The sequence below is a fragment of the Nycticebus coucang genome, chromosome 9 (genome assembly GCF_027406575.1).
Source record: "Nycticebus coucang isolate mNycCou1 chromosome 9, mNycCou1.pri, whole genome shotgun sequence".
NCBI classification, from domain to species: Eukaryota; Metazoa; Chordata; class Mammalia; order Primates; family Lorisidae; genus Nycticebus; species Nycticebus coucang.
The window spans coordinates 134,817,986-134,845,342 of record NC_069788.1 but is presented as its reverse complement, the minus strand read 5'-3'; the positions used below and the strand labels follow the sequence as shown (position 1 = coordinate 134,845,342).

At 35.2% G+C, this 27,357-nt stretch overlaps 1 protein-coding gene and 1 pseudogene across 1 annotated transcript in view; both read right to left on the bottom strand.

The window, feature by feature from the left end:
* Positions 1-27,357, bottom strand: part of LOC128594814 (ankyrin repeat domain-containing protein 26-like) — a 119,150-nt gene that overhangs the window by 44,957 nt on the left and 46,836 nt on the right. The gene's annotated exons all lie outside the window — the stretch shown is intronic.
* LOC128593836 (protein MCM10 homolog) lies at positions 2,323-27,336 on the bottom strand (annotated as a pseudogene).

The window sequence follows — 27,357 nt, the reverse complement described above, 5'->3', positions numbered from 1 at the left end:
CACAGATATTTTGTAAAGTACTGATGTGTGCTAAAAGGATGACACTTTTACCTATGGCTATGGTTCCTTAATCAGTTTTTAAAGGAAATGTCTTTATAGCAAAAGACTCTGTTTTTTACTTTAACTTTATATTTTCAAATAATGACATGTTTGATGATTTTTTAGTAATACCTTGTTCTTTTTCTTAGATGTTCTCTTTGTAGGCCTAAAAAACACAAATAATTCCTTTTAGCAAATAGGAAATATACAAATGCAAAATATCTAAAACTATTGCTGTTTAATAAAATATCTGCATTTGTCATTTATTTCTCCTACTTATAGAGTTTTTAGGGTTTTTAATACATAATGTAAAATCAATCATTTTCTACAAGAGGGATTGAAGTATAAACAGTAACATTAAGAGACGAAGAAAACTTACTACATAACATCCTAACAAAGAATTACATTTAGATCAAGCTTTCTGAAAAAGAGAAAGGACAATCATACTTGCATTATTTGATAGAAATATACCAGGTGTTTGTCACTCTCCTTTTTAATAAACACGGTCATTTATAGGCACTAAGACTTATTTGCATTATTTTTCTAACATACTTATATGAGGGAAATTCTTTTTGTAATAATATTAATAATGTTAAATTCAAGACCAGAAGCAGTGGCTCACACCTGTAATCCCAGGACTCTGAGAAACAGAGGCAGTGAACTGCCTAAACTCATGAGTACAAGACTAGCCTTAGCGAGAGTGAGACACTGTCACTAAAAATAGCCAGGCATTGTGGTCGGGGCCTGTAGTCCCAGCTACTTGGGAAGCTGAGGCAAGAGAATCGCATAAGCCCAATAGTTTGAGGTTGCTGTGAGCTGTGACATCATAGCATTCTACCAAGTGTTACAAAGTGAGACTCTGTCTTTAAAAAAGAACAATAATAATAATGTTTTTCATCTGTATTTTCACAACTTACTATGTCCTTACTATGTAGTACTTAAAACACTGTACATGTATTTAATTAATGTGAATCCTTACAAGAGCTTTGTGATGTAGCTACTGTTTTAGAGATGTTATCATCCTGTATGGTTTTATAAAGGAGGAGACTAGGCTCAGAACACCAAGTAATTTGCCCACCACATACAGATGGTCAGTAGAGACCACACATTCAAACCCCAGAATTCTGGCTCCAACACATGAGCTTCATAGCCTGTTGTGAAAATCAAATTTATTGTCAACTGCTCTTAAATGATAGGATAGTAGATAAATCCATATAATCATTCTATTTATGGCCATAATTATAAATAAAATTTTCTAAATCTCACATATTTTTTAAAAACTAAAAGCCTTCATATTGTTGTATCTAGGCAATTAGAGAAACCTACTTTCAACAAGTTCAAAACTTATTTTTCTAAGAAAAATTTTTCTAAGAAAATTCATCATCAGCACTAATTTATTCAACTGTTTATTCATGTACTCAACAAATACTTATTGAGCACACAATACACGTCCATGACACTATTGGTACAAAGAAACGTGGTTTTCAAACTTTATAAATTTATAATACAAAAAAGTGTTATCTGAAATAAACTGTCAATCATTTATTTTTCTATTGTACATAATCAAAATCTTCCCTTGTCTAGGCTATAAAGTTTATACCTCTAATAATTTAGAGTATCTCATAAAATCACAATGATGCTATTGTTAATGCCATTATACTATGTAAATTTTTATCTCCATGTAACATTAGAACTTCACTGAGATAAAGGAGTGTATAACCAAGAGGTACAGAAACACACCTCTTGGTTTACCTTCCCGTTTGGGGCCAAAAATTTCTGTGAAAGCAGTAATCTTTTATTTTTCTATTGTACATAATCAAAATCTTCCCTTGTCTAAACTATAAAGGTTATACCTCTGATAATTTAGAGTATCTCGTAAAATCACAATGATGCTATTGTTAATGTCATTATACAATGTATATTTTTATCTCCATGTAACACTAGAACTTCATTGAGGTAAAGGAGTGTATAACCAAGAGGTACAGAAACACACCTCTTGGTTTACCTTCCAGTTTGGGGCCAAAAATTTCTGTGAAAGCTGTAATGTTGCCACAATACTGTAGTGAGAACAGGGAAGACAATATTCTGGTTTTCCACTTAAACATCAATGTTAAATTTGGTGTCAAGCCCACACAACTGCAGAAATAAGCAGACAAGGCTTATGGGCTTAACCAGCATGGGTTTTAGCTGGTGTCAGTCAGAAACAAAGGCAATCCGGAGTCCATCCTAGGCCTTTCCAGAGCCACATGAAGAAAAAAAAGATTGAGGCAAATGACTTTAGGGTTATTTGAGGCTATTTAGAAATTTGGCGTGTTCTCCTCTTGGTAACAAAATTTCTCCTCTGATATTTGGACCAGAGTTTTCTTTTAGCATTCCCTCCCTTTTTTTTAGAGGCCATGATTAATGCAGTGCTTGTGTGGGAGTCTGTCCCCACAGGGACACTTGAAAAACTTTTTCATGCCATTGAGCCAGTGGAGGTCGTGCTGCTCATTGACACAGGTCTCCAGCACATTGAGATGGGAGTAGGTACTCACCTTGCATGTCACGACCAGACACTTCACTTCTCTGATGTTTCTCATCTTTTCTTCCATTTGTTCTTTTTTCACCAGTGCCTCAAAATAGCATTTATGCAGCTCAGCCTCAGCCTCTTTCAGGACACCTGTGCACTTTGACTTTACTTTTAGAATTTCCTGAAATTACTCAGATTCCAGTCAGGCAAACTGCTCTCTCCTTTTCTTCATGGCAGGCTCCAATTCATCCTCAGCTTGGGAAGAAAAATGGTGTTCTTTTCTACACATTTCATCACTCCCACGGTATACTGGGAATCCTTTTGTATCATTTAGAGGCTGTTTTGGTGTGTTTCTGTAAGAACCTGGACTTTGCTCATAATTTGGTGATAGCAGCCAAGTTTTTCGTTTCTGCTAAAGCACTCAGTTTTGGTTTTGGTGGTTGTGACTCATCAGAAAAGAGAACGTCATCTCCTTTTGAGTTGCCACACCCAATCTTGGTCATCCACATGGTCAGACTTCCTTCCAGCCTGGGGAATTCAGTCCCCATCTACGCAGATTGGGCAGTGGGCTATTAAGATGAGGATGGCAGAGCCAGGCTCTTGACTTCAATTGAGCCTTGGAGAAATTGCCTCCAAAAAGCTTCTGATTTCCTTTCCCTCATCTCCAACATCTGCTGCTTCTGTTTTTTTTTTTTTTTTTTTTTTTTTTGTAGAGACAGAGTCTCACTTTATGGCCCTCGGTAGAGTGCCATGGCCTCACACAGCTCACAGCAGCCTCCAACTCCTGGGCTTAAGCGATTCTCTTGCCTCAGCCTCCCGAGTAGCTAGGACTACAGGCACCCGCCACAACACCCGGCTATTTTTTGGTTGCAGTTTGGCCGGGGCTGGGTTTGAAACAGTCACCCTCGGTATATGGGGCCAGTGCCTTATTCACTGAGCCACAGGTGCCGCCCTGCTTCTGTTGTTTTAAGAGGTCCGATGCCGATACAGACTGCATGGCAGGTTTGGGGCTTCCCATAATCCCTGTAGTCATGGTCTTGACTAAATGCTACAGGCTTCTGGCTCCACTCAGTGGCAGATCCCTCAATTCTTTGAACTCCTCAGAGCAAGACAAGCTCTTCTGGGGCATTCTGAGTATTTGTTTTGTTTCCTGAATGATCAAGTCTGCACCTTTGACAACGAGATTGCTCAGAGTGGTTTAAATCATCTTCCTAGGCACAACAGCTGCTGCAACTGAGGCCACATAGGATGCAGAAGAAACTCCTCAGTGGTAAAAACCATCTTGACATAAAAATTCTTCTAGGCTGGTGACTTTGCAGGCAAACTTCTTTGGAATTTATCCTCTGGATAAGGTGGACTTTAGGTCAGCCTGTTGTGCACTGAGTTTCCAGTACTGAGCCTGGATGTGACACTCAAGTATTCAGAGTTTCACAAATTAACCATCTGTGCATGAGGTTCTCCATTCTTTTTCTTTGCTTTATAGGTTTCAAGATCAAGAGCTTCACCCATAATTAAGAGATTCTGGGGATGATCCATAGCTAAGGACACCTTCTCTGAGCCATCCTTGGGCTTCATGGGATTAGCATTGAGCAATCTTATAAAAGCACCTTGTTCTATCTTCAATTTTATTATTCATTTATTTATGTATTTATTTTATTTATTTTTATTGTTTGAAATTTATTAAGGGTACAAAGAATTAGGTTACACCGATTGCAGCTGTTAGGTAAACTCCCTCTTGTAATTGTGTCCCACCCCCAAGTTGTGTGCCATACACTGTGACCCCTTACCATACTCCCTCCGCCCCTCTCCCCATCCTTCATTTCCCTACCCCCCACCTTCTATTAGACCACTTACAGCCTTCTTATTAGAATTGAGTACACTGAGTTCTTTCTTCTCCACTCTTCTGATGCTTTATGAAGAGGAATGTGTTCCACCTCCATACAGGTTAGTAAAAAAGATGTAAAATCTCCATCTTTTTTAATGGCACAATAGTATTTCATGGTATACAGAAACTACAGCTTATTAATCCATTCCTCGGTTCGTGGGCATTTAGGTGGTTTCCTCAGTTTGGCAATTGTAAAGTGAGCTGCAAATGTCCAGTGCAAATATTTAGTACGATTTTTTTCCATGTGGCTAGATGCCTCACCGTGGAAATGCAGGATCAAATGGGAGGGCTAGTTTGAGTTCTTAGAGGATTCTCCATACTTCCTTCCAAAAAGGTTGTATTGGTTTTCAGTACCACCAGCAGTGTAAAAGTGTTCCCTTCTCTCCATATCCACACCAGCATCTGCAGATTTAAGACTTTGTGATGTGTGCTATTCTCTTTGGGGTTAGGTGGTATCTCAGGGTAGTTATGATTTACATTTCTCTGATGATCAGGGAAGATGAGCATTTTTCAGATATTTCTTAGCCACTTGTCTGTCTTTGTCAGAGAAGGTTCTGTTTGTATCTCTTGCCCCGAGGTAGATGGGATTGTTTACTCTGTTCTGTTGATTAACTTGAGTTCTCTGTAGATTCTAGTTATCATTCCTTTGTCAGATTCATACCCTGGCAAATATCTTTTACCATTCTGAAGATTATCTTCTTGCTTTCCTTGTTGTGTCCTTAGTGATGCAGAAGCTTTTCAGCTTAATTAAGTCCATTTGTTAATTTTTGTTGCTGTTATGATGGGTCTGAAGTCTTTGTCATAAAATTTTTCCCTAGCTCAACATCATCAAGAGTTTCCCCCTATGCTTTCTTCCAAGATTTTTATTGTTTTGTGTCTTAGTTTGATGTCTCTCATCTATCTTGAGACAAGTTTTATAATGGGTTAAATTTGTGGGGAAAGTTTCAGTCTTTTCATGTGGTTATGTAGTTTTCCCAGCACCATTTTTTGAAAATTAATTATTTTCCACACTGTATATTTTTGTTTGGTTTATCAAAGATCAGATGGCAAGAGGAGATTGGTTTGATCTCTTGGTTTTAAATTTGGTTCCATATGTCTATGTGTGTCAATGCCATGGTGTTTTGTTTACGGCAGACTTATAATACAGCCCAAAGTCTGGTATGGTGATGCTTCTGACTTTGTTTTTACTACTAAGAATAGCCTTAGCTATATTGCTTGTTTTCTGGTTCCATAAAAAATGAAGTACTATTATTTCCAGTTCTTCAAAATATGATGTCAGTATTTTAATCCCCATTGCCTTAAATTTGTAGATTACTTTGTGTAGAATAGGCATTTTGGCAATGTTGATTCTTCCCAGCAAAGAGCATGGTATGCTCTGCAATTTGTTAGTATTTTCTGCAATTTTCTTTCCTGGGGTTTCATAATTCTTTGTGAAAAGATAGTTCAGCTCTTTTGTTAGGTATATTCTTAAGTATTTAATTTTCTTTGAAGATACTCTGAAGGGAATTATGTCCTTGATTTGCTTCTCAAATCAAGAGAAGCTCAACAGCTTAGTTGTTACTGGCATATACAAGATCTTTGGAAATTGACTTTATACCCTGAGACATTACTGTATTTCCTGATAACTTCCAGGAGTTTGTGGTTGAGTCTCTTGGGTTTTCTAAGTATAAGATTATATCATCAGGAAAGAGGGAGAGTTTGATCTCCTCTGAAGCAATTTGGATGCACTGTATATCCTTCTCTTTCCTGATTGTATTGGCTAGAACCATGTTGAATAATAGTGGTGAGAGTGTGCATCCTTGTCTGGTTCCAGTTCTCTTTGGAAAAGCTTTCAATTTTACACCATTCTGCATGATGTTAACTGTGGACAGATGACTTCAATCATCTTAAGAAATATACAAATTTGCCTATTTTTTAAATGTTCTTGTTAGTATAGAATTCTGAATTATAACAAATGCTTTTTCTGCCTCTTTTGAGAGCATCATATAGACTTTGTTTTTACGGATAGGATGTATTACATTTATGAATTTACATATGTTAAAACAACCTACATCTCTTGGATGAAATATACTTGATGGTAATGCATAATTTTTTTGAAATGAGTAACTGTAATCTATTAGCTAAGATTTTGTGGAGTATTTTTCCCTCTATACTCATTAGTTAAATTGGTCTGAAGTTCTTGTTTGTTAAGTCCCTTCCTGGTTTTGGAATCAAAACAAAAGTGATATTTGGTTTATAGAATATGTTTGGGAAGGCTCCAGCCTTATCAATATTTTGAAACAGGTTCTGCAGTATAGGTAGAAGTTCATCTTTGAAGGTGTGATAGAATTCTGTTGTGAAGCCATCTGGTCCTGGGCTTCTGTTGCTGCTGTTGGTGCTATAACCTTTTTTATTGTTTCTGCACTCTCAACATTTGATATATGCCTTTTCAGGAGATCTATTTCTGGTTAAGTCTAGGAAGATCTCATGATTGCAGCTATTGGTCCATTTCCTCCACATTGCCAAATTTCTAGACATAATTTCTTGTAGTAGACTGAAACTCAACCAATACCTTTCACCCCTTAAAATAATTGACTTAAGATGGATAAAAGATTTAAATCTAAGACATGAAATGATAAGAATCTTAGAAGAAAGTGTGGGAAAAGTTCTTGATGATGTTGGACTCGGGAAAGATTTTATGACAAAGACCTCAGTAGCAATCACAACAACAAGTAAAATGAGCAAATGGGACTTAATTAAGCTGAAAAACTTCTGTCCAGCTAAGGACACAACAGGTAAAACAAATAGACAACCTTCAGAATGGGTTTATATGTTATGGATCTGATAAAGTTTTTATAATTAGAATCTACAGAGAACTCAAATTAAATCAACATCAATAGAGCAAAAAAATATCCATCTACTACTGGTCAAGTGATATGAACAGACCCTTCTCTGAGGAAGCAGATGAGTGGCTAACAAACAAATAAAAAATTACTCATCTTCCCTGATCAACAGAGAAATGCAAATCAAAAACACCCTAGATATCATCCAACTCCAGTGAGAATAGCCCACATCACAAAGTCCCAAAATTGCTGATGTTGGTAATGGGGAACACTTTTACACCCTTGCAGGGACTACAAACTAATGCAGCCTCTTTAGAAAAAAGTATGGAGAATCCGCAGAGAACTCAAATCGAACTTTTATTTGATCCTGCAATCCCATTAATAGAGATGGAACTACTCAGAAAAAAAATATTTTTTAATAAAGACATTTTCACTAGATTGTTTACTGCAGCTCAGTTTACATTTGCCAAGATTTTGAAACAACCTGAATGCCCATCAACTCAAAAATGGATCAAAATACTGTGGTATGTGTACACCGTACTTCTTAGTCATTTTAAAAACGGAGAGTTTACATCTTTGATATTAACCTGGATGGAGGTGAAATGCATTCTTTAGCAAAGCATCAGAAAATAGAAACACAAATATCCATCATACTCAATGGTAATATAAAGCCAATAGACAACCTAATACATGTCCACATAAGAGAAAATCTCATTTCAGTTCAAGTTAGGAGGAAGGGGAACAAGGGAAGGGGCAAAAGAAGGTTAGAGGGAGATTGGTGTGCTCCCACCTAATAAGCAGCTTTTAAGGTTACATGGAACACCTCTTGGGTGTGAGACACAACTACAAGAAGGACTCTACCTAACTAATGAAAATAACGTAATCTAGTTGTTTATACCCTCACATTAACATGAAATTAAAAAGGAAAAAAAGAAACTGGAAAAGACCTGATTACCATTTTGCCCATGTATATAAATAAAGACCAAAGAATGACTAAAATTTCAAGGGAAGTATGTATTGCGTGATAAAAACCATCCAAATTTAGGATATTTTAGACTCATTCACTATACAAAGTAAATATTTATGTTAAAATTTTGAATTCCATAATGGAAATAAAAGGGGAAAAATTGCAAAAACAATCTTATTGTGTAAATAATGTAACATGAGATCTGTTGAATAATGTGATGTGGTTCGTATTGAAATGCATAATCTTTTAAAAGAAGACTTGCTGCATTAGTAGTACTGGGTTTTACCACAAGAGTCAGTAAATTAGCACATGTGAGCCAAGCTCAGCCCACTGCCTGCTTTTGTCAGCAAAGTTTTATTGGATCACAGGCATGCCGGTTCCTTCACTTTCTATGACAGATTTTGGACTATAACAAAAACCATATGGCCCACAAAGTCTAAAACATATTTACTCTCTGGCTTTTTAAAGGAAAATTTGGCCAAGGCTAATTTTATTAGATTAAACAACCTTTGATGTAATCATTTTTACACCTTATTGAAATGTATATTTGGAAAATGAGTGCCATGTGCAATCATTTGCTGATATTCAGACTAATTTGAGGTTCCAATAGTTGAGTACTCATATATTGAGAACAAAACCAAAAATATAATAACCTCCAACCTTCTTGGTTATAAGCTAGAATGCCAATACAACATGTAGCTGCCTTTTGCAACTCAGCAGATATTTAAGCAATTCTATCAAAATTTGGTTGTATGTATCACTAAACTAAATACTTTAAACATACTTTCATTGGGAAATGATTAGTGTACTACAGATTCACCTCATTTTAGAAAATCGTTGTATGCAACATTACTTTATGGGTGTGGTATTTTAAGTATTTCCTTACTGACACATATTTAGACTATCTCCAACTTTTGATATGACAATGTTATAATAAACTTCTGTAATACACATATATAGATAACATAGTTATATAAATGTCCTTAACATACATAAATACTATGTATCTTAACACATATTATATATTAGATACATAAATATTGGTTTATTTTAAGTATATATCACAGATAACAAATGTTCTTAACACGTCTGTGTGTTTAGATGGGTCAGATTTTCCTGTAGGATCTAGCTGCAGAACTGGACCTCTTACATTCAATGAATGACATATTTGAAATTTGATGCCCATTGCTAAATCACCTGTCAAAAGGATTTACTGGTTTTATCAACAAATAGTGCATGACAATAACTTTTCTGCACATTTCTCAGCACTGTTTTTGTTAAAAAAAAAATGTCAGCATGACTGAAAACAACGATATCCCATTGTTTGTAAATTTGCATTGTTCTTATAGCAGGCAAAGGCTGAAAATCCTTAGGTTAAGTATACAACTTGTTAATTGTGAATGTTAGTCCAAATTAAAATTAGTTTTCTTGTACAGTAATAATTATCTACTATGAAACACCGCTACAGGCTCACCTGTCCCACTTTTCATTCTCCTTCCTGGAAAACTGCTGATTGTAGGTTTCTCCAGCCTTTCTTTTTTGAATTAATCCATCATCATCACTGTTATCAGTTGCAAAATCACAGAGGTATTTAGATACTTCTATCTCATTAGCTTCACACTTCTTCCTTTGTTTTTTAACCTTGATGAAAAGTTTAATAGAAAGGATAATTGCTACTACTTTAGTCTACAAAAAGAAATTTTTTCTTTTCATTGATTTTATCACTTTACTTTGTTATGATTAGAGCCAGCAAAATATTTTGTTATTAATTTTAGCATTACATTTGAGTATTATCACATAATTGTGAGATATAATTATAATTGTTATTTAAATTGTTTGGAGAATCTTCTTTATTTCTCTTTGAGTGAGTCAAACAGAATTTTTCAAAATTTCAAAAAGGGCCATTCTTAACTTTGTCATTCCCCTTTCCTCTTGGTATTGAATGAATTTTCACCCCATTTCACTGTCAGAAATTGAGAAATAAAAAGACACACAAAAGATGCCATCTTCTATCCTTTCATTTATTTATTTATATACTTATTTATTTATCTAAAAGTATTATGGGGGTACAAATATTTTGGTTATGTAGATTTCTTTTTGTAATCTTTCAGTCATCATTGGAAGTATGTCTTTCACCCAGAGAGTGTTCGCTCTACCTGTTAGATAGGTTTCTGCTTCCTCTCCCCCTGTAACCTCCTCCTTCATTTCTATTGAGGTTTACTTCACATGTGTGCCCATCAATTTAATTCCAATTTAGTAGTAAGTACATGTTGTATTCGTGTTTTCATTCTTTAGATACTTCACTGAGGATAATCGTCCCTAGTTCTAATGGTCCCTAGTTATATACAGATTGTTGAAAAGGCATTAAGTCATTGTTTCTGGTTTAGTATTCTATGGAATACGTGTACCAGGTTTTATTAATCTACTCATGAATTGATGCGCATTTGGTTGATTCCCCATCTTTGTAATTGTGAATTGTGTTGCAAAGAACATTTGAATACAGGTATTTTTTGATATAATGCTTCTTTTACAAATTTGGAGGCATCACATTACCACCTTCAAACTACACTACAAGGCTATAGTAACCAAGACAGCATGGTATTGACAAAAAATGGAGACACAGGCTGATGAAACAAGACAAAATACCCATACAGTAAACCATCCACATATAGCCACCTTATCTTTGACAAAGCAGACAACAACATACATTGGGGGAATCTCTCCATTTTCAATAAAAGGTGCAGGTAAAATTGTATTTGTATAGCCATATGCAGAATAAAAAAGAATCCATACTTCTCACCACTCAAAAAATTAATGTAAGATGAATCTTATTTGATCATAATGTATGATTTTTTTCTTTCTTTTTTTATTCTTTTGTACATAGATCATAAATACATTAATGCCATTTTCAATGTGTTCATTATTTGTACAAATTGTAGTGCTTACATCATATTAATCAACATAGATTTCACCTCATTTACCCTATTATATTATAAGGACATTTGTGGTAAACACATAATAGGTCCAACTTGTACTTGCAATGTGCTCCATAGGTGTGGTCCCCCTACTATCCCTCCCACCCCCTTCCCTCCCCTCACTCTCCCCTTCCCTCCTTCATCCTAGGCTAAAGTTGTGTTTCATTTTTCATTTGCATGTGTGAGTGATTATAAATTGGTTTCACAGTAGTACTGAGTATATTAGATACTTTTATTTTCATTCCTGAGATACTTTACTAAGAAGAATATTTTCCAGCTCCATCCATGTAAGCATAAAAGAGGTAAAGTCTCCATTTTTTTTTTTTTTTTACTGCTGCTAGTACTCCATGGTATACATATACCACAATTTATTAATCCATTCATGGGTCCATGGGCACTTGGGCTTCTTCCATGAGTTGGCAATTATGAATTGAGCTGCAATGAACAATCTGGTGCAAATATCTTTATTGCCAAAAGATTTTTGGTCCTTTGGATATACACCTGGAAGAGGAATTGTAGGACAAATGGCAGGTCTACATTTAGATCCCTGAGTGTTCTCCAAACTTCCTTCCAAAAGGAAAATACTAGTTTGCATTCCCACCAGCAGTGCAAAAGTCTTCCCTTTTCTCCACATCCACACCAACATCTGTTGTTTTGGGATTTTGTGATGTGGGCTAGTCCTACTGGAGTTAAATGGTTTCTCAGAGTAGTTTTGGTTTGCATTTCTATGATGATTAAAGATGAGCATTTTTTCATGTGTCTGTAGGAAATGTGTCTGTCTTCTTCAGAGAAGCTTCTGTTCACATTTCTTGCCCACAATGAAATGGGATCACTTGTTTTTTGCTTAGTAAGAAGTTTGAGTTCTCTGTGGATTTTGGTTCTTAGACCTTTGTTGGTAGTATAACTTGCAAAAATCCTCTCCCATTCTGAGGGCTGTCTATCTGAGGGCTTTACTTAGTGTGTTCTTGGCAGTGCAGAAGCTTTTTAATTTGATCAGATCCCAGTAATGTATTTTTGATGGTGCTTCAATTGCCCGGGGTGTCTTCCTCATGAAGTATTCTCCCAGGCCAAGTTTTTCAAGCATTTCCCTTGCACTTTCTCTAAGAATATTAATAGTTTCATGTCTTAAGTATGAGTCTTTTAACCAGTAAGAGTCAATTTTTATTAGAGGAGAAAGATGTGGGTCCAGTTTCAGTCCTCTACAAGTTTCCAGCCAATTCATTCAGCACCATTTATTGAATAAGGAATCTTTCCCAAAATTTATATTTTTAATAGGCTTATCAAAAATCAAATGACAATAAGTGTCTGGGTTTACCTCTTTTTTTGCCTTTTATTTATTTATTTTTTATTTTTTTATTGTTAAATCATAGCTGTGTACATTAGTGCAATCAAGGGGTACAATGTGCTAGTTTCATATACAATTGAAATATTCTAATCTAATTATTCAACGTAGCCTTCATGGCATTTTCATGGTTATTGTATGTAGACATTTGTATTCTACCTTTAGTAAGTTTGGCCTGTACCCATTCTAAGATGCACGGTAGGTGTGGCCCCACCCATTACTCTACCTCCACCATAATCTGCCCCCTCCCTTCCCCTTCCTTGGCCCTTTCCTCATAGTCTTGTGCTTCAGTTGGGTTATAGCCTTCATGTGATAGCTATAATTTAGCTTCATAGTAGGGCTGAGTACACATCTACCTCTCTATTTTTGTACCAGTACCATACTGTTTTGATCACTATCGATTTATAGTATAGTTTGAAGTCTGGAAGCGTGGTACCTCCCAATTTGTTTTTATTTCTGAGTAATGTCTTGGCTATTTGAGTTTTTTTCTGTTTCCGTATAAAACAAAGTACTAATTTTTCCAGGTCTTTAAAATATGACAGAGGTGCTTTAATAGAGATTGCATTAAATCTGTAGATTGCTTTCGGTAGTATAGACATTTTAACAACGTTGATTCTTCCCAACCAAGAGCATGATACATTTTTCGATTTGTTAACATCTTCTGCTATTTCTTTTCTCAGAGTTTCATAGTTTTCTTTATAGAGATATTTCATGTCCTTAGTTGGATACACTCCCAGATATTTCATCTTCTTTAGGACAATTCTAAAGGGAATGAAGTCCTTGACTGTTTTTTCCCCTTGACTATTGTTGGTATATATAAAGGCTACAGATTTAAGAGTGTTAATTTTGTATCCTGAAACATTACTGTATGCCTTGATCACTTCTAGGAGTTTTGTAGTTGATTCCCTTGGATTTTCCAGATATATAATCATATCGTCTGTGAAGAGTGACAATTTGATCTCTTCTGGTCCTATTTGGATCCCCTTGATTGTCTTCTCTTGCCTGATTATGGTGGCTAAAACTTCCCTTACAATGTTAAAAAGTAGTGCAGACAGTAGGCATCCTTGTCTGGTTCCTGATCTGAGTGGAAATGATTTCAATTTTACTCCATTCACTATGATATTGGCTGTGGGTTTGCAGCAGATGGCCTCTATCAGTTTAAGAAATGTTACTTCTATACTTATTTTCCTTCTTTTTTTTTATTGTTAAATCATAGCTGTGTGCATTTGTGCAACCAAGGGGTACAATGTGCTGGTTTCATATACAATCAAAAATATTCTCATCAAACTGTTCAAAGTAGCCTTCATGGCATTTTCTTAGTTATTGTATGTAGACATTTGTATTCTGCATTTAGTAGGTTTCGCCTGTACCCATTCTAATAAGCACCGTAGGTGTGGCCCCACCCATTACGCTCCCTCCACCCTGACTTCCCCCCTCCCTGACTCTCCCATGGCCCATTCCCCATATTCTTGTGCTACAGTTGGGTTATAGCCTTCATATGAAAGCTATAAATTACCTTCACAGTAGGGCTGAGTACATTGGATACTTTTTCTTCCATTCTTCAGATACTTTGCTAAGAAGAATATGTTCCAGCTTTATCCATGTAAGCATGAAAGAGATAAAGTCTCCATCTTTCTTTAAGGTTGCATAACATTCCATGGTATACATGTGCCACAATTTGCTAGTCCATTCGTGGGTTGATGGGCACTTGGGCTTCTTCCATGGCTCAGCAATTATGAATTGAGCTGCAATAAATATTCTGGTACAGATGTCTTTGTTATATTGTGATTTTTGGTCTTCTAGGCATTTACCTAGTAAAGGAATTATAGGATCGAATGGCATCTCTATTTTTAGGTCTCTAAGGATTTTCCAAACATCCTTCCAAAAGGAACGTATTAGTAGGCATTCACACCAGCAGTGCAGAAGTGTGCACTTTTCTCCACATCCATGCCAACATCTCTGGTTTTGGGATTTTGTAATGTGGGCTACTCTTACTGGAGTTAGGTGATATCTCAAAGTAGTTTTGAGTTGCATTTCTCTGATGATTAAGGATGATGAGCATTTTTTCATGTGTCTGTAGTCCATGCGCCTGTCTTCCTTAGAGAAGTTTCTCTTCCATTCCTTTGCCCACCCTGAGAAACTGGCTGGCGATCTGTAGTAGACTGAAATTAGACCCACACCTTTCACCATTAACTAAGAAAGACTCTCACTCAGTAAAATCTTTAAACTTAAGACATGAAACTATAAAAATACTAGAAGAAAGAGCAGGGAAAACTCTTGAAGGAATCGGCCTTGGTGAATATTTAATGAGGAGGACTCCCCGGGCAATTGAAGCAGTATCAAAAATACACTACTGGAACCTGATCAAACTGAAAACCTTCTGCACAGCCAAGAACATAGTTAAGTATAGCAAGCAGATAGCCCTCAAAACGGGAGAAAATATTTGCAGGTTAAACCTTCGACCAATGTTTAATAACCAGAATCCACAGAGAACTCAAACGTATTAGCAAGAATAGTTGTCTATTTTTTGAGACTTTGGAAAAAAGAAAAAGAAGTTAACTGATGACCCCATACTGAACCTCAAAGTCAAAGCATTCTATGATAGACATACTCTTATCCAACAATATGAATGTTACTTTTTTTGCATTCTTATTATTATTGCTCAATATTTTCTGGCAGCAATTATCTGATCTCGTCTATGAATGTTTTTATCTTTGCTCGTTCTTGATGACATTTTTGTTTCTAGTGCTTATTGTAATCAATGCCATTGTTTTTAAATTTTAAGTCTTTTTAATTTTGTGCAGGAAAAAAGTGGAAACCAAATAAACACATGTATATGTATGGAGAAAATAAAAAAAATAATTAATGGTGTTGATAGAAAGGGAATTTAAAATATGGATGATAAAGACATTAAAAGGAATGGGCAAGAACATGGAAAGAAAGAACCAAAAATGAGACAAGAGATATGTACAATACAGAAAGGATATGGTGGAGCTTAAGGAAATGAAGGAAACAATCAGGGAATGTAAAGCTGCAGTGAAAAGTATCAAAAATAGGGTAGACTATGGAGAAAAAAGAAGCTCAGAGCTACAGGACAAAATTTTGACTTAACCCAAAGAGTTGATTAGCAGAAAAGAAGAGAGAGAAAGCATATCATGTCCTTAGAGAACTACAATACTCCATGAAGTATTCAAATATATGAATAGGGATTCCTAAAGGGGAAGAAGATTGCCCCAAATAAATGGAAGCCATTCAGGAGACTATCATAAAGGAAAACTTCCCCAGTTTCACTAAAGACCCCGACACACCCCTTTCAGATGCATATCAAACCCTGGGTAATTTCAATGCTAACAGAGCCTCTCCAAGACACATTGTAATGAACCTGTCTGAAGTCAAGATGAAAAAAATTCTTCAAGCAGCCAGTAGCAAGTGCCAATTGATTGAATTAGAATTCCAAGCAGTTACCCAAAAGATGTCTCAAGAATTCAATAAATTCTATACCTATTTTCTAAAGCGTTCTGAGCAAGAGAGGATGTTGGGTATTGTCAAAACCTTTTTCTGCATCAATTGAGAGAATCATATGGTCTTTGTTTTTTGTCTATGTGATGTATTATATTTATGAATTTATGTATATTGGACCATCCTTGGGACCCTGGGATGAAACACACCTGGTTGTGGTGTATAATGTGCTTCATGTGTTATTAGATTGTTTGCTAGGATCTTATTGAATATTTTTGCATCAATATTCATTAGAGATATTTGTATCTAATTTTCTTTTCTTGTTGGGTCTTTTTCTGGTTTGGATATCAGCATGATATTTGCTTCATAGAATGTATTGTGAAGTATTCCTTCTTTTAGTATGTTTTGGAAAAGATTAAGTAATATAGGTACTAGTTCCTCCTTAAAGGTTTGGTAGAATTCTGATGTGAAGCCATATGGTCCTGGTCTTTTCTTTTGGGGGAGATTTCTTATACTTGATGCTATTTCAGAGCTTGTTATAGGCTTGTTCAACATTTGCACTTCTTTCTGGCCAAGTCTAGGAGGGTGGCATGTTTCCAAGTATTGATCTATTTCCTTCAGATTTTCATACTTCTGAGAGTAGAATTTTATTATATAGTATGAATATTATATAATATATATTATATAGTATTCATTAAGGACTTGTTGGATTTCTAAGGAGTCTGTTGTTATTTGGCCTTTATCTTATCCGATTGATGAATAGGGGATTCTACTCTTCTACTTCTGGTTAGGATAGCCTAAGTTTTATCTATTTTATTGAGCTTTTCAAAAAACCAACTCTTTGATTGGTTGATCTGTTGTATGATTCTTTGGTCTTCAATTTCATTTACTTCTGCTCTAATTTTAATTATTTCTTTTCTTCTGCTGGGTTTAGGGTTGTAAACTTCTTCACTTTCCATTGCTTGAGATGTCCCATTAAGTTATTGACTTCCTCTCTTTCCGTTCTCTCGAGGAAGGCTTGCAATGCTATACATTTTCCTCTTAGGACTGCCTTTGTGGTATTCCAGAGGTTCTGATAGTTTGTGACTTCATTATTGTTTTGTTCCAAAAATTTGGTAATTTCCTTCTTAATCTCATCTATGACCCAGCTATCATTCAGCATGAAGTTATTTGGTTTCAATGTTTTTGTATGCATGTGGAGATTCCTGTTTTTACTGAGTTCAACTTTTATTCCATGATGGTCTGAGAAAATACGCGGAATGAATTATATTTTTTAAAATTTGCTGATGTTAAACTTGTGAACCAAGATGTGATCAATTTTGGAGGATGATCCATCAGCTGATAAGAAGAATGTGTATTCAGTTTAATTAGGATGAAATGTTCTGTAGATGTCTATTATATGTAAATGTTGAATGGTTAAGTTTAGTTCTAAAATTTCTTTGCTTAGCTTCTTTTTTGTGTGAGGATATATCCAACACTGCCAGAGGAGTGTTAAAGTCTCCAACAATTATGGTGCGGGGGAAATCAAGTTGCTCATGTCAGCTAAAATTTCTCTTATAAATTGAGGTGCATTGTGGTTGGGTGCATAAATGTTGATAATTGAAATCTCATCATGTTGAGTGTAGCCCTTAAGAAATAAGAAGTGACCATCATTCTCTTTTCTTACTTTGGTTTAAAGCCTATTGTATCTGAGAATATAATTGCCACACCTACTTTTTTCTGATTTCCATTTGCCTGAATTAAAGGTGACCATTCCTTCATCTTGAGTCTATGTTTGTCTTTTAAGGAAAGATGAGACTCTTGAATGCAGCAGATGTCTGGCCTCAGTTTTTCTATTTAGTCAACCATCCTGTGTCTCTTTAGAGGGCAATTTTGTGACCAATTCTCACATAAATTGGATTTAATTTTGACCAAGGTACATTATTTGAACATTAATTTTTTTTTATTAAATTGTAACAGTGTACATTAATGTAATAATTGGGCACTGTATACTGGTTTTATAGACCGTTTAACACACTTTCATCACACTGGTTAACATAGCCTTCCTGGCATTTTCTTAGTTATTGTGTTAAGGCATTTATATTCTACATTTACTAAGTTTCACAGGTATCCTTGTAAGATGCACCACAGGTGTAATCCAACCAATCACCCTCCCTCCGCCCATCTACCCCCTCTCTACCCTCCCTCTCCCTGGTCCCCATATTCTTAGGTTATAACTGAGTTATAGCTTTCATATGAAAGCTATACATTAGCTTCATAGTAGGGCTGAGTACACTGGATACTTTTTCTTCCGTTCTTGAGATACTCTCCTAAGAAAAATATGTTCCAGCTCCATCCATGTAAACATAAAAAAGGTAAAGTCTCCATCTTTCTTTTTTTCTGTTTTTTGAATATAGGCTTCTAAAGTGATCATTTTTTTCTGCTTTTACTATATCCACAGTTTTTTTTTTTAACTTGTATCTTCACTGTTGTTATACTGAATGAATTTAATGATTTCCTTTTTTATTTCTTCCAGCACCCAACTGTCATTCAGCACAAGGTTGTTGAACTTCTATGCCTTTTTGTGAGGTTGAACGTTTTTGTTGAAGTTGAGTTCGACTTTTAGTGCCTTGTGGTCTGAGAAGATGCATGATAAAATTTCAATTCTTTTGATTTTGTTGAGTTTTATTTTCTGTCATAGGATGTGATAATTTTTGAGAATGTTCCATGGGATGATGACAATAATGTATATTCTTGTTTTGGGGATGGAGTGTTCTATATACATCTATAAAGCACAGTTTTGCTAGGGTCTCATTTCAATCTCTTATATCTTTGTTTAATTTCTGTTTAGAGGATCTGTCCAGCTCTGGGAGAAGTCCACTAATTCTTTATAGATGGCGTCTTCTGTAGTAGGTGCCTCATGGTTCATTGCGGGGGATCCTCTGTTCTTATTTTTCAGGTTGCCTGAATTTTTCTATTGGTTCCTCCTCATGTTCTTTCTTCTTGTTTACCTCCTTATGCTCCTTTTTACTTCTCACTACCTCGTTTGTTTTAAAGAAAAGTCCTTGCCCTTGATGACAGTATGTTGCATGATGACAGTATGTTTCTGTGGCACCAGGTGGCGCCGTGGGTTTTTTAGGAGACCGAGAGCACAGCCAGCAACCTCTATTTTCCTAATTCCAAAATTATTGCCTTGGGCAATCGCCTGATTGTTTTCTCAGCATTCAGATCCTGCTGGGTTGGGATCTTAAAGCTCACTAGAATCCTTCAGGGGCAGGTTTCACAGTGCCCCCTGACTCTAGTTCCTGTAGGTTGCAGGAGTACCTCAGCCTGCCCCAATAGATGAGTTCTGATCCTGGCGGAAGGAATTAAGACAGCCGTGCTTTAGGCTCCTGCTAAGACTTTCTCAGGACTTCCCACAATGGCAGCCTCCTGGCCACTGAGACCTTCTCATTATAGTTGCCTCACCAGCCACAAACCTATGGCACATCCACTCAAACCAGCATTTGAATCTGGTTGCTGCATGCTGTTTGAGCTTGCCTTCTCGTCCAAGCTTTTCACTCAACACACAGCTTGCCCCAACAACTGAAAATTCAAGAAAGGCTTCTTTCTGTCCCAAGCCTCTGTGGGTGGCCAGCTGATCCCAGCCAGTCTCAATCACCTACTTAATTCATCAGATTTCCACCCCTCCAGATCATACACTATATCCATCTCACCACCTCATCACTGTGCTCCCTTTGCTATGACTCTGGGTAAGGTCTTCATGCCAGGTATAGCTGGGTTCTCTCTTTTTCCCCAGTCCTTCTAGGAGAGCTCAGCTGAATGATGTTTCTGATTCCCCAATTTGCTCCACCCAGAAATTCTTTATCTCTATTCCAAAGACAAAGGCTATATGAGATTTCAGGATTTTTAATTATTTTAAGTATTTGAGAATATATTTTAAAGAAAATATTAAATTTTGACCTACTGAGTCTAAGATGTTAGTCCAAAATATAATTTTATTTTGGACTATTCTACATTGCAAATACCATTCAAAATACCATTGCAAAAGAAATCAATATTAAATCAGAAATCTAAAATTAAATATTTTCATACCTTTGACTGTTTATTTTTACTTCCTTCATGACTTTCTTTCTCTTCATCTGATGACATCTGCAAGGCTTGTTCTGCTGATAGACCATACATTTAGTTAAATGGACCACAGTTCAACAAAATTGACATTGTTTGATACAAAAGGGTAAAAAAGTAATTTCTGTATAAATTGAGAGTTTAAGTTAAGCTTAATCTTTAGCCAAATATTTACTTCCGTAAAAAAAAAAAAAAAAATACTCCTAATTATCCAAAACTTCGCAAAACAACCCAGAGGGCAGTAGATGTCACCAGGTTCAACGAATACAGACATATCACAGATTTACTCACAGATTTATCCACCTAACATATACACACATAATGTCAGAAGAAAAACAGAATTTAAATATACAATACACACATATGAAATAACATTGTGGATTATTCTCTACTTCATAAAATACCTTTCAACAGCATGCTGTGCATGTTGTTTTATCAATAATTCACAAATTTCTGTTACTTTTTCTATTTTCATCAGTGTACATCCTGTCTGTTACATGTGAAAAGATTTCCTCTGCTATTCTAACAATTTTATTTTATCTTTTAAGGCCTTAGCCTGCAACATGAAGCCTTCCTTTATTCCTGCTGTTTCCCCAGATAAATAGGCATCTCCTCCCTCAGGGCTGCCTCAGTACTCTAGTGTCATCTCTACTGCAATTTTCATACCAAAACTGTAAGTCGTTTCTTGCCATGTCTTTACCCTTTGCCGCTGGACTGTAAGCACAATATTTCAAAACTTCTGGAACAGTCTTTATCTGTTTTACTCAATAATGATTGACACTGTGGCTGGAAGGAATATAAATAAAACTGTCAAAAATGAGTTTTTCAGAGATCATGTCTGAGCTGATACTTATAATGTTAGATGAGCCAAATTAAAGGGCATAGGGGCCAGGAAAGGATGAGAGCAAGACAGAAAGCAGAAAGAGAGAGAGAAAAATTCCTGAAGAAACAAATGTGTATGTATTTGTCTGCAGTAGAGGGATTGGTGAGCCAGGCATTCTAGAATCTCAGGAATGCCAGAAAAAAAATGCAGACAAGAAGGGATAGCAGAAATCCTTCTATGAAATTTCATGGTGGTTGAATATTAATATTTCAAAGAGATATTAATTATCCCATTTTCACTGAAGTAAATCACTGTAAATTCTATATGAAAGACGAATTTCAGAAAAACACAAGTGAATGGCAGAAGATGAATTACAAGGAAATATTGGAAAATAAAGGCAATGTGGGCCTGAGATAAGTGAATGTTTACAGAAATATTTTGGATATCAAATATCAGTGTCCCATATAGGATGGATGTTTTTATAAAATAAATAAACATATAAAACTTGGTTTTGTATTTTCATTTTTTCAGTATTAATAAACAATACAATACATATCTGTGGATACACCTATATAATACAAAAGCCATTATGACTATCATTCATATATACATATGGATATACGAGATATATATATATATATATATATATGTATATATATATCAGCTTTCGAAGAGTTTGATGTTGCAGCATTTATGTGATGGAATGTTATAAAAATCAAAATAAATTAAGCCAAATATACATGTGTCAATATGGATTGATCTCACAAATACGATACTGTGCAAATAAAAGAAAGAAATATGTCACAAAATGACATATGAAGCCTTGACAATTAAGTTCACAAGCTCACAACCGTGTGCTTACGTTGTTAGTACTGTACAAGCCCCTCATTAAAGTTTCATAACTTTGGTGTATCAGTGTCTCATAGTTGTGTTTATGTTGACTGTCTTTCAGAATGGAGTTCATTATCATTGCTGCATGATTGTGTGCTGTTATGAGAATTTCAGAACCTGAATTAGAGCGATGAATAAATGTTAATCTTGTTAAACTTAGCAAGCATGAAAGGGAAGTCAGGGACATGTTAGTTTGCAGATAATGCCACAAAAAAATAAGCAGTTTGCAAATAGATTAAATAGTTTTCTGAAGGGATAAAAAGCAGCATTGAAGAAGAGAGGTAAGGGTGCCCAGTAATAAGAATGAAAGTCATGAAAACCTTACAAAAATTCATTGAATTTTGCATCAAAACTATTAGCTGACTGTGAGAAGCATAGCATATCAAGTAAACATCAAGAGAGAAACAGGTAGGAAAGTCTTTTTTTTAATTTATTTTATTAGATCATAACTGCAGACATTACTCCATTTATGGAGTATAATGTGCTGATTTTATATACAATTTGGAATGTTTAAATCAAACTTGTTAACACAGAATTCACTTCACTTATTTAATTGTTGTGTTTAGACATTTATACTGTACTATTAAATATTAACACTACTCTTAAGTTTTGTAGACATTTTTAATCTACTATTAGTTAAGCATTAATACTATTAAATATTAAGGATTAATTAAATATCAATACTATTAAATATTAATACTGGTATTAAAATTTGTAGACATGTATATTCTGCTATTAGTATTAAATTTAATATTTTATTAATAGTAGAGTATAAATGTCTAAACACAACAATTAAATCAGTGGGTGGTGCCTCTGGCTCAAAGAAGTAGGGAGCCAGCCCCATAGACCAGAGAGGATGGATTCAAACCCGGTCCCAGCAAAAAACTTAAAGAAAAAGAAAATAAATAAGTGAGGTGAATGCTATGTTTTTTTTTTTCTTTCTTTTAGTTAGCAAACTTTTAATTATGTAAGAAGAGTGTAGCATTAGATAAATGTAGTATAATGTGTGTTTGAAAGGTCAATATACACACATACGTCTGTCATATCAATAGTTGGGTTATATGGATTAATGGAATCACCCGGGAAAATTTTTTTTAAAATACCCAAGTCAAACAGGGGAGGGAAGGAGGGGAGGTGAATGCTATGTTAACCAGTTTGATGTAAACGTTCCAAATTATATATAAAATCAGCACACTGTACCACACAAATGCAGTAATGTACACAGTTATGATCTAATAAAAATATCAGGAAAATCATACTGGAAAATCTTGACAAGAAAAAACTTGAACAAAATGATTCCCAAAGTAGATCACCAGTGGAAAAAAAATGAAAAGGAGAGTCAAATTTTCACAAGACCTCACAGAGAAGCAAGTTTTGAGCCATGTTATCACTGGTGATGAAACATGGACATACCAACGTGAACTGAAGAAAAGCATCAAAGTGCACAATGAAAGTCAGTCTTCTCCACAACCAAAACATTCCTTTAGTTCAAACAAAATGTCAAAATGATATTGCTAACCTTCTTGATATCAGAGGGATTGTTCATTAGGAATTTTCAACAACTGCACAGTTAACAAAGTTTACTATTTGAAAGTGCTGAAAAGGCTACATGGAAAAGTTAGATGAAAATGACCTGAACTTTTTGCCAAATCATGGCTCTTGCATCAGGGGGGCAATGGCTCTTGCTGTGTGACAATGAACCAAGTCACACAGCACCGTCTGTGCGGAGTTTTTACTCAGTAAACTAATAACTGTATTAGAACATCCTCCCTACTCATATAATCTGGCTCCCAATGACCTTTTTCTTTACCCAAAGATGAAGGAACATTTTAAAGGAAGATATTTTGATAACATTTAGGACATCAAAGATAATACAATGTCAGTGCTGATGGCTATTCCAGAAAAAAAGTTCCAAAATTGCTTTGGAGCCTGGATTAGGCACTGGTATTGGTGCACAACTTTCCAAGGGAAGTACTTCAAAGGTGACTGTGGTGATATTCAGCAATGAGGTATGCAGTGCTTTTTCTAGGATGAGTTCACTTCATCATCTTATTTTGTACACAGTGTATATATCATTTATATGAAATTTTAGGACATGGAAACAAATTATGATTGTACACCTATGTCACCTATAAAGTAAAACATTTTCAGAGTATGAGTTCATAGTAATAACATACAGCTAATTCTAGGTGTTGGATACTTCCACTCAATTATTTGTAATAGTTTGAGAGGACCCTAAAGCCAAAACATTTAGTACTGCCATTTTAAAAGACTATGTCTTTCAAATAGCCATGGAAGGATAATTTATTATTTTCCTTGTTTTTAATAATTAATGATGACACACATGCACATAGGTTCTGCTAGTCAGACATTTATTGCCTTAATATCATCAGTGTAACAATAGGATAAAATAACTAAAGTTAAAAGAAGACCAACTTGTTAGTATAATGCATTCCATTATGTGAAGTCAGAATTTCACAAATTCTTTGAATTACTAGAAAATTGTGTAGTTTCATAGTTCATCTCTGTCCACTCCCTAACAAAAACAGGAATTTTAAGTTGAAAATTAAAGAAGGAAGAAAGATCCCTTCACCCCAGGATTTTGAAGTTACAGTGAGCTATAGTCACTACACATAGCAAGAACATGTATCCACTTTCCCCCTGAAAAATTACCTGATCTGGATAGCTGCACATTCTTCTGTTTTACTGCTTTCTTGCCATGGGAATCTTCCATCTTAATGGCATGCTGAGTGGACTTTAAAACAAAGGGTTTCATAAGTAATGTATATTTCGTATGACACACAGTGAATAATTCCAGATAAAAAAATAAATGTGGTTACCTTCAACTGGCAATGTTTCTCAGAAAACCCTAAAAAAACAAAAAACACAGACAATCAATGTAAATGACAATATAAATGTAAATACGATAAAGCCAAACGTGCAGTTATGGAGAGTTAATATTGAGCTTAATCCTCAAGTTTGACTTTGTACATGATTATTTTAGCTCTGAAGTTGTTTTCCTTTTTCTTTTTTTATTGTGGACAGCAATATGACAGAAATAAACAAAGAAAAGAAAGGGAACATACATTTAATACACCGTCCACTTAAGATTTCTAAAGTATTTCAGAGGAAAACCATTCACATACAGTAGTGCACATATGGCAATGTGAATGGTGTCTTTAATCAGAGGAGCAAATCACACCATTGAGAGGATAAATGACAACGCTTATGGCAGAAGCCTACAGCATAGCTTTAATGAGACACAAAAGCATCCTTTATACATATAAGTATTCATCTGATCTTTGTTTTGTTATTTATAAAGGACACACTTCTAATGACAGTACAGTTTAATCTATAATATATTTCTCTTAGATAAAGTATTTTTAATAGAGCAGCATGGATGTACACTTGTAGAATAATAGTTAATATAAACATTCCCTTTGTTCCATATCCATGTAAGCTGCAGATATACCTATATTTCTTCTACCATCTACTTTTGCCATCTAAGTGTTTCATTACCCACTCACCTAAGGACATATAAAATACATCAAAGAAATTATGAACAATACATTTCAAATATCAAAACATTTATCCAAAAAGAAAAAAATTGAAATGTCACAGAATTATATGAAATTAATAACCTTTTACATTTCAAAATAAAAGCAATATTTGCTAAAAATAAGAAAAAGTTTTAAAAAAAACATGAATACATACATATATACACACATATATATTTAATTAAGTCATTTGTACATAGATCATAAGTACATTTATGCCATTATGGGATTCGATGTGTTGATTATTTGTACAATTTGGAGTACTTACACCCTACTAATCAACATAGCTTTCACCTCATTTCCCCAATTGCAGCATTAAGACATTTGTGTTCTACACCTGATAGATCCAACTTGTACTTGCAATATGCTCCATAGTTGTGATCCCCCTACTAACCCTCCCTCTATCAACCCATCCCCCTCCTTTCCCTTCTCTCTCCCCTTCCATCCTTCATCCTAGCGTAAAGTTGCGTTTCATTATTCTTTCTTTTTTTTTTTTTTTTTGCAGTTTTTGGCCAGGGCTGGGTTTGAACCCACCACCTCTGGCATATGGGGCCGGTGCCTTACTCCTTTAAGCCACAGGCACCGCCCCGTGTTTCATTTTTCATATGCAAGTGTGAGTGATTATAGATTGGTTTCACAGTAGCACTGAGTACATTAGACTTTTTTTTCCATTCCTGAGATACTTTACTAAGAAGATTATTTTCCAGCTCCATCCATGTAAACATAATAGAGGTAAAGTCTCTTTTTTTTTTTTTTTTTTAATGCTGCATAGTGCTTCATGGTATACTGGCTGGCAACCTGTAAAAGACTCAAACTGGACCAACACCTTTCTCCTCTAACAAAAATTGACTCTCACTGGTTAAAGGACTTAAACTTAAGACATGAAACTATAAAAAATTCGTAGAGAGAGTGCAGGGAAATGCTTGAAAAAATTGGCCTGGAGAATATTTGATGAGGAGGACACCCCGGAAAATTGAAGCAACATCAAAAATACATTACTGAGATCTGATCAAATTAAAAAGTTTCTGCACTGCCAAGAAAACAGTAAATAAAGCAAATAGGCCATCAGAATGGGAGAGGATTTTTTCAAGTTATATTTCTTTTTTTTTTTCAAGTTATATTTCTGACAAAGGTCTAATAACCAGACTCCACAGAGAACTCAAAATTATGACTAAGAAAAAAAAACAAGTGATTTCATTTAATTGTGGGCAAGAGATGTGAACAGAAACTTCTCTGAAGAAGACAGGCACATGGTCTACAGACACATGCATGAAAAAAATGCTCACCATCTTTAATCATCTGAGAAATGCAAACAAAAACTACTATGAGATACCACCTAACTCCAGTAAGAGTATCCCACATCACTAAATTCCCAAACTCTAGATGTTGGTGTGGTTGTGGAGAAAAGGGAACACTTTTGTACTGCTGGTGGAAATCCAAGCTAGTACGTTCCTTTTGGAAGGAAGTTTGGAGAACACTCAGGGATCTAAATGTACACCTGACTTTTGATCCTGCAATTCCTCTTCTAGGTGTATATCCAAATGACCAAAAGTCATTTGGCAATAAAAATATTTGCACCAGATTGTTCATTGTAGCTCAATTCATAATTGCCAAGTCATGGAAGATAATTACATTTTTATAAAATTAGTTTCCTTTGGTATATCCTATTAATCTTTTAAGATCTTTGGAAAATAGCCATTTTATAGAACAAAAAAATTGTCTTAAAAAAGCAGCCACTGCTTGTATTCAAAATAGTCTTATTTGATAATGTAATATCGATGCAACATGCATCAATGCAAATGCATGTCTGGCATTTGTGGAGAGGAGACATGCATCTCTCTGCTTTACCCCAATTCCAGCACTCTCCTGCTTCTAGTGATCTCTGGGGCAGCAACAATCTATCTTGTGTGAGTGCCAGTTTCCTAAATCCATCTTGGTCAGTACTCTCAAGTTTCCTCATCATTAACTATAAAATTACCTA